The following is an 8,638-nucleotide window of genomic DNA, read 5'->3' on the forward strand; positions in this document are numbered from 1 at the left end:
GCTGTTAAGACAATGCTTGGAACTGCCCAGTAAATATTTCCCCTGACTATTTGGATTGTTTAATAAGGGCTCCGTGTGGTCGCACGTAGGCATTGCAGGGCCTGGACCAATCAGTTTAAATGTAACCCCCTCCTTAGGAATGACCTATCACTCCAGCCTGACCTGTTCCCGCCAATGAATGAACCAATCATGTTTAGGAGTTGTTGTTCAATTTTCCCGCGCCTCATGATGATTTGTTCTGATGTATACAAAGCCCTCCGCCCTCCCCAAAAAGTGTACTTAAGCAGTGCTCAGCCCCTGCTCGGGGCTCTGGGCTGCTTTCCCTTCTTGAGTGGGCACAGAGCCCCAGCATGCTGGTTCAATAAATCCCCTTCTGCCAATTGCATGAGTGGTCACTTGGTGGTCTCTTTCTCCGACGTTTCGCGGGACCCTTACATTAGCAGGCCACAGGGACGCCCTCGGCCTTTTTTTTTTTAATTTTCTGTAAGTGAAAATTATTTCAAAATAATTTTTAAAGCAAGAAGAATCAGGTCAGCAGAAGAGCAGGGGTCTGGGGTGACGCGCTCAAGTGCCCAGAGCCAGGGTGAGGTTTGGGTGGGGGTGGGGTGACCCACGAGCTCAGCTGCTGACTGGGCAAAGTGCCCTGGGGGACTTGGGGGTGGGCGGTTCCTGTACTGGCCGCTGAGGGTTCAGCAGAGCCCAGTGACCATCTGGGAGATCCGCAGGACCCTGGCAGCGTCCCTGGCACATGCTCACTGGAGAGGCCACCAAGGAACCATGTAAAGCCCAAGATCTGATTCCTCTCCCGCTTCCTGCCAGCAGGGCCCTTCTGGATACACTTCAGTGTGACCTAAATACACCTAAATACCCTGTGGGGACCTGGTGGCTTACCCCCTACACACATGCAATCTCATTACCTCTGGGAGACCCACATAGGCGGGCAGAGAATGGGGGCTTCCCTGGTTTAGAACAAAAGTCCACATCCACCTGCTCGATTCACAACAAATTACAAATGCACCTCCCTGCGGCAGTGACTGCCCACAAGCCTGAGACCGGCCACATTCAAACCTGACCACAGGTATGGAGGACAGATCCCTGCAAGTCAGAGAAGACAGGACCCTCGCGCCCAGCATGCGCCTACCCACTATACTGCGCCCTCCACTCACTTCCTGCAGCATCTAGGGTCCCCGGCTCCCAAGGGACAGTCTCTCCTCAGGAAAAGTCATCCTCTGGTGGATCTGACAGTTCCTTTATTTTGGAAAGCGGGAGGGCGCCTGTTCCCCACCTGTTTTGAATTATGGCTTCGGTGGAGCCGCCAAGCCTGCCAGGTACAGAGGGGCTCAGCGAGAGGTGTATAAATAATCTTTAAAATTCCGCTGGTGGTGATTTAAAAAATAAAAGGGCCCCCCTCCCCCCTTTTTTTCCTTTTTTCTCTTTCTGCGGGGATTACTAAGGAATCCGACCTTGATTTAATTTGCAAGGAAAGTAGAATCCATTAAAACCTCCTGTGCTGCTAGGGACTCTGCTCTGCACCACCCGCAGCCTCAGGGTATTAAGTAATTGATTTAATTTCTCCCCCTTGGGCCCCACCCTGGAGGTGAAAAGGGTCCTGTAAATTTTTAATTTTTTTTTTTTTAGTGGTAGATGAACACAATGCCATGATTTTATGTATTCATTTTTATGTGATGCTGAGAATCGAACCCAGTACCTCATGTGCCAGGCAAGCACTCCACCACGGAGCCCCAGCCTGGCCCTGCCCTGCAGAGCTCTCAGGGCGCTCCCGGCAGCAGCCCCCCAGGGACCCATAGGCACCGTGATTGGTGGGTGAGTGACTCAGTGGGAGCCAATGAGAAGCCGGGGTGTACATGGACTGTGCAGGCTGGCTCCTCCCCCTTGAAGCAGGACAGCTGGTGCTGCCCTCTTGGGACAGCCATGACCGCCAGGGATGCTGGTGGGCCTCCCCATGGCCACCAGGAGGAGGCAAGAAGGGACTCAGCATGGAGCAGATAGCCAGGAATTAGAGAAAGAGCCAGAAACCACATCCTGAGGCCATTGAAATGTTATGGTTTAGCCACAAGGTGACCCTCCAAAGCTCCTGTGTGAGACAATGCAAGAAGTGCAGAGGTGAGATGCTTGGGTCATGAGAGCCTCAACCTAATCAGTGGATTAATCCACTGTGGTGCCTACAGGCAGGAGGTGTGGCTAGAGGAGGTGGGTCCCTGGGCAAATGGCGGATATTTTGTCCTGGTTGAGCGGAGCTCCCTCTCTGCTTCCTGGTGCCGTGTCCCCAGCTGCTCTCCTCCACACCCTTCCACCATGATGTTCTGCCTCACCTCCAGCCCGGAGCAGCGGAGTGGCCTCTCAGGGCTGAGACCTTTGAAACGCGAGGGAAAACACACTTTTCCTCCTCTACAGTCACTCCCATCAGACCTTTTGTGATCTGGGCCAAATACCAAAGCCACCTTCTCTGGACGTGGAAATGGCCCTGTGGCAACAGTTGGAAGCCCTGGGCTCCAGCAGGGAAGGGCCATAGCCCGCAGCAGGTGACAGCAGGAGACCCGGGAGTGCATCAGGCCAGCTCGGTCCATTTTAAGGGAGTGGGCAGCTGTTTCCACCAGAGCCCGGGGGGACCCGGTGTTTCAATTTTCCAACCGCACAGGAAGGAAATGGAGACTCTCCGTTCTGGGTCATTTCTTTCCGATCCGAGTCGGCCCCTGGCTGGACTCTGCGGTGGTCCTCTTGGGCTGGATGGGAAGCCGAGTCCCTCCAGCCCTGCTGCACTGGGAGCCAACATTCTTTCCATTTTTCTTCAGACTGGAAATTGCTGCTGCGAAATTATCCTTCCTTCTGGGATGCACGGTCCCTCCCCTAGCGGTCACCCCCTTCAGACCCTCCAGCGGTGGGGGGAGAGGCCTCGGCTCCGGGGCTAGAGTTCCTGCATCATGATTTACGGATTGAGTGGGTATCAGTTTCTCTCGACATGCCAGGGTGCCAGCGACCACAGCCACATCCCAACCGCCATGGGCAGGAATCCAATGTCCCTGGGGTAAACAAGCTGTACTTTAGGAGAGAAGCAGGAGGGGAGGTGGCTGCGTTGTGGCCAGTTAGTTCTGCTTCACATCCACACACTCCAAGTGCTAAGACCTGAATCCCCCAGGCATGTCCAGCACGTCCCCCCACGGACACCCCCATGGAGCCAGTCACCTGCCCACACAGTGCTGGACAGGGAGATGCACGTGATGTGACATGGCCCCTGCTCGTCAGAAGACCTGTGTGCAGTGGGAAAGACCTGCTTACTTTTACGACAACTGTTTCCTTATTAAAATATACAAAAGAACAAGGGAGTCCTGGTGGGGGGGCGTGGGGAGACTGGAGCAGGGAGGGGTAGGACCTGGTCCCCAGCCACTGCGTCTCCGGGGGCAAACTCAGGTTTCCTGTATTTCTCTACTCCTCCCTCCCCTCACCCAGCATCCGGCAGCCACCCAGCCGGCTCCAGTCCCTGCCAGCTCTTGGAAAATTCCAGTGAAGCTCCCCTGTGTCCACCCAAGCATTGGAAGGCCAAGGTCCCTGGTCTGGAAAGAGAGAGCACTGTTTAAGATTCCTACGGCCTAGTCCTCAAGTATTCGATGCCTCCCACAGCTACGAGGCCAAGGGCCCCTGGCTCCAACAGTGACAGAACTATGACGGTATGTGTCCTTGGAGCCTGCATCTTCACCTGGTCTCTCTTGTTCTGCCAAGCCAGAAGTGAGTGGGGAGGTAGAGTCGGTGCTTTCCCACGTGCTGCCAACCTGAGCCGGGTACCTGCTTATCACCAGCTCGGTCACAGTAGGAGAGCCGTGACTGGGTAACCCCTGAGCCCAAACCAGGGCGACTTCAAGTGAGGGCCATTTTATCATGGCTGACAGTCCTGCTGCTGGGAATTCAGGCAGGGCTCTGCTGGTGGCTCTTCTGTTGGACATGGCGTGGACAGGAACCACTTCCTGGTTCTGGGTTGGCTGACGGGCAGGTGTGGCTGGTCCAGCTGGCCGCATTCATGGGGGCTGGGCCCAGTAAGGATGGTCAGCAGGGCTCACGGGGAGGGTTCCAGGTAATCTGTTTTCTTATAAAATGGCTCACAGAGGTCCCAGGGAACAAGGGGTGCTTCTCAGCATTTCATGACCTTTGGAGGTCACAGGGGGTCTACTGGTCAGAGCAGTCACCAGGATACCCAGAAGGCCCCAGACCCCATCTCTCCGTAGGAGGAGCACTGAAGAACCCGTGGATATATTTTAAAACCACCCACAGCGTGAACGGTCTTTAGCCCCTGGAAGCCCCACACACTAAGAGCGGGGCTCCCTGGGAGATCAGGGAGCATTTTCCTGCAGCATCACAGCCTGGTTGGAAGTATCTTACACTTCTCCACATGGAAGAAGGACTCGGTGGAGCGAATCTCTGAGAAATCTCCTTGATGGGCGAGTCAGTTCGGGAGATGACTAGCAGGTGTTTCAGGCTCCCTCGGGTCCCAGTGGCTGGAGTTCAGTCCCATCTCTGCTGATCCTGTGGACAGCTTTGTGGGACGCTCCAAAAGAAGTTGCAAATGTTGGGAGGTGAGGAAAACAGGTCAGCACCACTGAACTCAAGATTCAGATCTTCAGAATCACAAATAATCGCAGGATCGCTCAACCTTCCTTCCTCCTTTCTTTTTTTTCTTTTTTTTTTTTTTGTTCATTCCACGTGCTAATTAAGTTCTCAGTGCTGATCCCTGGAAATGTGGGGTCCTGGGCTGAATGTGACCTAGCTCCTGCCCACGTGGAGCCCAGAGCCTAGAAAGGAAACAAACAGATTGCCAAATAATCTAGGGACCGGTGTATCACTACAAACCAGAGGTCAGTAAGACTTTCCGTAAAGGGCCAGGTAGTATTTTAGCCTGAGTGAGCCACACGGCATCCATTCTCCCCATCGCAGCAAAAAAGCAGCCTTAGACAATCCAGAAAGGAACATCACAAGTGGAGTTCAAATAAAACTGTATTTCCAAAAGCAGGTGGAGGGTCTGATGAGGCCAGGGCTGTAGCTGGCTTATCCCTTGGCTGGAGAGGCACCACAATTGGAAGAAATTTAAAAATCCACTTTGGATAGAGGGGAGACAGGTCAATGGAAATTGGCAAGAAATAAAATAGAGTATATTGTGACCCAATCATGCGGGGTCTCAGTGACCACGTTAAAATTTTAGGGGTTTTGTTTCTCAGAGCAATGGAGAGCAAGTGAAGGATTTTAAGAATTTTTTTTTTAAGAACTATGCATAATTTCCTGTGCTCTCAACCAGGACACAAACGGATCCTTCTGAAGGCACCAAGAAATTCATGTGTTAGAGAAGAGAACGTGAAGATCCCAATGCAGCCCTGAAGGGTCACATTCTGGTGGCCTTCACGAGCTTGGAGCAAGGCCCCCAGAAAGAGAGTCGCACATTCCAAGGGATCAAAAAGGAGAACTCTGGAAAAGTCCTTTTTCTAGGTATTAAAACGCTCTTCATACGGAAGACTTGTTATTATTCGCGGTTGGTGCTCTGGACAGATTCCTTGCATAATTAACTAATTGGTCTCAAGTTTCCCACCACAGATTCCGAAGTTTTTTTTAAAAAGTGTCTGACTCCAAAGGTTTCTGAGCTATTCTGTTTCATGGTGTTAATTTTTCCATTGTCTAGACAGCTGGAGAGTCAGACAGGATTATCAAGAGGAAAGAGCCGGTTTATGACCACGAGTCAACCTTCCTGGCCAAGGGAACGTCCATGATGGTGGTGACGGCTGTCATGAGAAAAACCTTTAAAAAGCAAGTCCTTTTGTTTATCGTGCATTTCTGGAATTGGGTGTCACGTAGATATGTTGCATTTTACATAATCCACGTGAAAGACCTTTTAATAAAACCACCAAAGAGAGAGATCATGTGGGGTGGGGGCAGGGGAGCTCAATTTTAAAGGATTCCAGAGTTCTGGAATGCTGTAGGCAATTAGATAAATTCTGCTGTCCTTGTAGTTGGGATGAAAGGGGCACAGGGCTACCCATCAAGCTATGGCAGAATCAAAGGCAGGAAGATGTGCCCCGGGGGAGCTGGGTCCTGACACCATGGCTGCCCCACTCCCGGGCCACCTGCGCCAACAAGGAGCTCGCTGGTTCCCAACAGGAGCAACTTCCTGTCTGGACTCTGGATCTTCTTCCTTGAAATTCCTTTTTGGCCCCAGGCGTGGGCCTGGGGTAGGCTGTCGCACTGTGACCCCCTCTGGTGAAGGCAGACTTTCCTAGTGTCATTGGTCACCTGCCCCTGCACAGTCCTCACAGCCTGGTGCCCCCCTGGGGCTTGGTCTTGGCCATCTGGACAGAAGCTAAGGACCTCACTGGTTTGCGCAGCGCGATGGATGCGGTCCCAGCCTGCAGAGCTGGACTGGTGGGAGGTACTGAGAGGTGCCACGGCACCGAGCAAGTCCCCAGGAGCGTGGCCTCCGGCCCTTTGAATGCTTGTGCATTTGTGATGAGAGAAACATGGGGGTTTCTCAGGAAACAGGTCAGCGTGGCTCTTCCTGTTCCAGGAGCCTCGCAGGACCCTCCTGCCCTCGCTCCCCGGCACAGAGCGGGGGATCCTCCACGCACGGCCTCCAGAGGCTGCTCCGCCCCAGCCCCGCGTCCTTGGTTGAAGCAAGAGAAGAAAAATGGACAGAGAGGAAGGGGAGGGCCTAGAACAGGAAAGAAAATGATTCCAGATGTGGCCAGTGGATTCTCAACTACAGCGTGTAGTGGGGAGCTGTGTCCCAAGGCAGCCGGGAAGGCGGTTTCACCAGCCAGAGATTGGAGACTGGCCTTGGCCAGGCGATGGGGAGTTTGAGGTCTGGGAAACCTCAAGGGTGATCTCCCCTGAAAGGCAGAGGTCCAAAACGGACGTCCCCCCCCTCCCCCCAGGCCAGGTCTACACAGCCAGAAGGTAGAAACCAGGTGGCTCCTAACTCCGGACTTGGTTTAATTCGTTTTGGAATCCGGGCTCTCCCATCAGCTCCCTGGGGACCTTGTCAATTTCTCTATCCGTTTTTCTGTTTATAAAATGAGAATAATAAAAACACTTCACAAGCATCTTATTTGCAAGTATTTATGACAAAGATCCTTGAATTGAAATGCTCTTGATCCCTGACGGGCATGTGGTGGGTTCTCAGCACACGGGAGTGACACAGGGACTCCTCAGAGGGCTCAGCCTTCCCCACCGTCACTTGCTGAACACAGCTTGCAGGACACCAGTGCCTGCCCCTTCCTAGTCTCTCCATTCCCTGTTGGGAGTGATGGATCGGCATATTTTCAGGAATTTTACAACAGGTTACTCATCAAAACTGAATATGAACTTAAAATGAAATGAGTTATATTTAAAATAAAGATCATGAACACTCAAACCTCACCTCTTTGTGATTATTCTGCAGGACTTTGCTGTTGCCCGTGCCCCCGCAAGGGTGTTTATGCTGCATTCTGCTCCTGGGGGAGGCCACCCGGTATCAGATGGAGGCTGGAAGCTGGCGGGGAGGAGGCTGGGCTGTCTTTATTGTTCTGTTGATTGTCTAGACTTCATAGGTTGAAAAAAATAAGGCGAGACTTAGGCACATGGCACAGCTCTTCCACGTGCGTATTGTGGCTCTTACATCATCAACAGCACCCGAAAAAAACAGAGCTACTGTTCTTGGAATGTTCCAGAACCGTCATCCAACCGGGCCAAGTCAGACCCATCACTGGTGAACAAACGAAGCTCCAACACGCGCCCGGTCATTTCGCTTTTGTCTTTCTTGTGGACGTCAATGAAGACACCCACGGACGTTTGCGTGTGAGTGACGTTGTTGGTCATGGACAGTGGCAGGAGTCACCACCTGAGGGTCCCAGCCCTGCAGACTGAAGACCCAGCCCGAGCCTCGTGCCTTTGGATCAGTCATGTTCACCTCACGCACACACGCTCCTTCTCGCCCTCTCTGGACAGTGGCTGCCTGAACGTCCCCAGCACACCCCGGATGCTCAGCCTGGCCCTGAGGCACAGTGACCCTGTGTCCTTTGGCCCCTTGAGAGGAAGCTAATGATGTCACTCAGGGGACTGAGCAGAAGTCCAGGAAGCAGGTGGCCAACAGGGAGGAACCTGATGTCTCCCTCCTGCCTCTGGGCATGTGTTTGAGGGGAGAGGAAGGTATAAAGGGACTCGAGGTGACAGAATGTCCTACAGGAAACTAACCAGAGCACCCAGGTGAGATGCAGGCGGCCAGCAAGCACTCCTGGCCCCAGAGCAGCCACTTTGCTTCCAGCCCAGTTCACCGTCTCCTCTCACCTGAGTCCAGGGTGGACCCTCTGACCCGCTCGGCTCTCCCTGGCTCCTGTCCCCAAACTAAGCTCAAAGGAGACAGGCTTTTGCAAAGGCCATGCTGCACCTGAAACCTGGGAGTCCCAAAGGCAGGGCAGGTGGGGCAGTCATGGCCGAGCCCTGGGGCAGGCACCCCTGTCAGGACAGGATGCTGGAGTCCTTGTCCAGGCCGGTGCCCTGCGTGGTGCAGGGACTTTGGGCTGAGCTGGGCTAGCGCATGAACATGGCCCGGGCAGAGCCCACTCTGGGGGTTTCACCTATGAGCTTCACAAAGTTTGAAAGTTCTATT

At 53.4% G+C, this 8,638-nt stretch overlaps 1 long non-coding RNA gene across 1 annotated transcript; it reads left to right on the forward strand.

Annotated features, from left to right (window-relative positions):
* The first annotated feature begins 5,307 nt into the window (after positions 1 to 5,307).
* Positions 5,308 to 7,410, forward strand: LOC124093553 (uncharacterized). Its single transcript, XR_006851992.2, has 2 exons — positions 5,308 to 5,490; positions 5,681 to 7,410. It is a non-coding gene; the product is annotated as an uncharacterized LOC124093553 (long non-coding RNA).
* Positions 7,411 to 8,638: the final 1,228 nt, after the last annotated feature.

This window comes from Marmota monax, unplaced genomic scaffold, assembly GCF_021218885.2.
Source record: "Marmota monax isolate L192 unplaced genomic scaffold, Marmota_monax_Labrador192_F-V1.1 WCK01_AAM20220418_F8-fsc00092, whole genome shotgun sequence".
In the NCBI taxonomy this organism is placed as follows: Eukaryota; Metazoa; Chordata; class Mammalia; order Rodentia; family Sciuridae; genus Marmota; species Marmota monax.